We start from the raw sequence: 4,219 nt of genomic DNA, 5'->3' as shown, positions 1-4,219 counted from the left end.
GGCCAATCCGGACAATACTATGTCGGCAATAGGTGACTAAAGATTGCCTGTTTCTGTAGTTTCCCGTTATTTTTATGTCCTTTAACAATCGTTTATTATGCGATAAAATAATTATTTTATTCAACAGAGAAATATATTTCACGATGTTTCCCACATATTTCTTTGTAAACTCATTACATTGGATATTACACTTGCTTATCATAGACAATCAGGTACATAACTGCACTGTGATTACTCTAGATAGAATACATTGGCTATAATGTTACCTCTAATGACTAAACAGAGTCGCAGTTACAATGTATTTTTAATTATGCAGATTAAGGAATGCTTCATTCCCTTTGCTCTTCCCAGCTGGAATATTTTGTGAACAGTAATAAACAAATGCTCAGTCAGGCTGTCTGCAATACAAATGGAATAAACTGTGAAATAGTGAAAACACAACAAAGCAGATTCACACTTATTCTTGGTGGTAATAATGAAAATAGAAAATAGTCTGAAATACATACACAAATGTATTAAGTCCAGTCTAATCTATACTATACAGTGACTGTCATAATTTTTGGGACAAAGACTTTTTTTTCTTCTTCTAGATTTGGCTGTGTAGGCTTACTCCATGGCTCTGTGACCCATAGACATCACCAATTGCCAAGTATCTTCTCTTGTGATATTCTGCTTGGCCTGTACTGCAGTCATCTTCAGCTCACACCTGTTTTGGGGGCTAGTTGCCTTATGATCTCTCTTCAGCTTATGAAACGTGTTCAATTGGATTCAGATCCAGTGAAGTGACTAGGCCAGTCAAGAATTTTCCCATTTTTGGCTTTGAAAAACTTTTTTTGCTTTAGCAGTATGTTTGGGATCATTGTCTTGCTGTTGGATGAAGTAGTGTCCAATGAGTTCGGAGGAATTTTGTAGAACTGGAGCAGATTAGATACTTCTACACACTTCTGAATTTATTTTGCTGCTGCTCTCAGCAGTTACCTCATCATCATCTACACAAAAATAAGAATAGGAGTAAGCGATAAGAATAAAAATGACCGTATGGATAAACGTGCTATTGTGGGACTATTATTATAAAATAAAGTCAAATAAAATCATTTGGAATTAAGCAGTTTTATGCACTATATTGACCCAGAAGACATTTGTAGTTGGATTGAGCTGAGTGGGAATAAGTAAGCATGGACCCTACAGCACAGTACAGAACATGCAAACAACAGCATCCTCACAAGTTTCACAACATTCATCTCCGTAGCAAAGAATACAGCAGTGATGGGCTGGACACAGCTCCATGGAAACCATGGCAGTTGACTCCAGCATCCAGCACAGGATTTCTGGATGTCAGGGATGCCTCTCCTTTCTATTTTTTAAATAAGCACTCCAAAACTATTACTAATGCGGACTAGAATCGTAGGCTACTTAACACATGTTCATGCTCAGAGTAGAAATAATTTAGCCGACTATGTCATTTTTAAACATTGCTGACACAGTGGTTTCTGGACAATATACTAGTCTGAACGGCGTACAAAATCAGAAATGACCCAACCATATGGCAAACAACAACTTTAGTTTTTGGGCTAATAACTCAGAGGCATTGCAAGAGGATTTCAAATAACCAAAAATAACACCCATCTAACAAAATATTGCTAAACTCATGTTTAAATCATGAAATGTTTAAATCAAACTTAGGTTCCGTAAACAGAAATCATAAAGGCTAACCTATGAAAAACAAATGGCAGCAGATGTATGTTATGTAATATTAAACCAGAGGGAAAGGCGTAGCAGTGTTTTTTTTGGACAATGTCATGCAGTAGCGTTTGTATGGAGAAACATCTATTGTTGCACATGTAAGGGTTTTTCGTTCCATACCCTGGGCACATTCCAATCATTTATTTTTACCTCCTTGCATCCTTTCCTCAAGTTCGTTCCTCACTCCTTAGCTGCACCCATCAAAGGATGCAAACAAAGGAAGCGAGGAAAGGACGTGAGGACAGAGGAATTGAGGAAATGTGTATTAGGCAAATGGAACGTCCTTGTTCAGTCAAGCACTGGTCTGAAGCCACGTTAATTACATATGTGGTCGATGGGGAGAGGTAGATCCACAGGTTGATTATTTAAATGTCAGGCGTTCTGAAAAAAGTGTTTCCTTGCTCAAGCATCCTTTGTCAGTCTCATAAATCCTTCAACACAGTGAAATGTCCAGTGGTATTTCAACTCTAACTATGTTAATTTCATTAACATTCTAGAGTGGGACGAAATCGGTTAAGAGTAGAAATAACACTGTGAGAGTTGAAATAATACTGGACGTTTCACTGTGAAGGAGAATTTAACGATTTGGAATTGCCTTGAAGATGACAGACTAATTTTTTGGGGGGGTCAGGTGAGAACCAAGGAACAAGGACAGATAAAATAAGCGATTGGAATGATTGCACTCCTTCATTTGCCTCACTTGTGCGCTGTCTTCTGATTTCAGAAATGGTTGTCTGATTTCAGAAATGCTCACCTTTGATTCGTCATCAAAGGTCAGAGATTTGCAAAATGCCTGCACAAAGTTTTTGGTAAATGGCACAGTATTGTACAGTATTTTGGGCAGTATGATGCTGTGAAATCATTTTACTGCTTATTATTGTGAATGGCAATTCATTATGGGCAACCATTTTGTATGCATGGCATGGGATAGAGTACTATTGATTGTACTGTGAAAACAAGAAATGTTTAGACTGCAAAAAACTGACCAATAATTTATTTAAATTAATAAAAAGACTTTACATGTTCCTCAGAGTATTACACATGCTTTGGTGAAAAGCTATGGAAATGGCAGTGTAGCATAATGAGTAAGGAACTGGTCTTTTAACCTAAAAAAGGTCACAGGTTCTATTCTAGGGGAGGATGCTGCCGTTGTACCATTGAGCAAGGTACCTAACCTGCATTGCTTCAGTATATATCCAGCTGTATAAATGGATGCAATGTAAATGCTGTGTAAAAGCTGTGTATGTCGCTCTGGATAAGAGCATCTGCTAAATGCCTGTAATGTAACACAGTCTGCACACCATGGATGTTTAATGTTTGTTTTTGAAACACAGCTTTTCAAAATTCAGAATTTTTGAGAATGCTTAAAAACAAACATAAAGCTTTCAGTTCTCTTGTGAATAATGTTCAGCATTTACTTCTATAAGGTACACTATGTAGGATTTTGTATTTGAAAATATGATAAAATAACTATGCTAGGGCATATCTACGATGCAATGGCAATCTATGCCTTTACACACTTTAGCCAAATTCCTGCACCTTTCACCTCTTTTTTTAGTCTATTCCAGATTTGGGTAGGGTTTCGAGTTTTACTCAGTGCAGTTATCCTGCTAACTCAGTAACCCTGCTTTGTAAAACAGGGCCCAGAAATAGCTGCACTACGGAGTAGCTACCATACGATGTTCCTGCGGACTAAGGGGTGCACTCAGTGTAAAGATATAACACTGCCTAATTACTGTTACCACCTATATGGAATCATTCATGTTGCTAAAAATTCTCTTTTCAATATCTCATCTTACCTCTTTGCTTGATATTCTGGTTGCAGCGCTAGAAGGTGTGTCCGAAACAGAGGTGTGGGTGGGGTTGAGGATGAAGGAGGTGTGAGTGGGGTTTTAAATCTTTATTTACCCAGGGTAGGTTCGCTGAGCACAGATGCTCTTTTGCTACAACACCCTGCTTCACACTCATCTGAAAGACGGCATCTCCTACAGCACAGTGTCCCCGTCACTGCACTGGGGCATTGGGGTTTATTTGTCCAGAGGGAAGATTGCCCCCTGCTGGCCCACCAACACCACTTCCAGCAGCAACTCAGTATTGCCTGGTGGTCTCCCATCCAAGTACTAACCGAGCCCACACTTGCTTAGCTTCCGCCAGTCGGCAGGAGCAGAGTGCGTGGTGGTATGGCTGCTGGCTTTACAAACACAGTGTCTATAAGGGCCACAAAATCCTACATAGTATACCTTTAATACTATAATACTATGGCGTTTGGTGGTGTTGAAATTCCAGTGATAGGTCTATATAGGCAAATGGCCGGTGGGGCAGCGGAGAAAGGGGAGGAGAGGGCATCATGAATTTTGAAACAGCCCCCCCCTGGGCCATGTAATGTTTCTGACCACACATATGTACAAACATGGTATGAAAATATTCAGAGCCCAATAATTTGAGAAAATAATTTTATTTATTTTTTGGAATGCAG

Source organism: Anguilla anguilla, chromosome 4, assembly GCF_013347855.1.
Source record: "Anguilla anguilla isolate fAngAng1 chromosome 4, fAngAng1.pri, whole genome shotgun sequence".
NCBI classification, from domain to species: Eukaryota; Metazoa; Chordata; class Actinopteri; order Anguilliformes; family Anguillidae; genus Anguilla; species Anguilla anguilla.
This window is presented reverse-complemented; position numbering follows the sequence as displayed.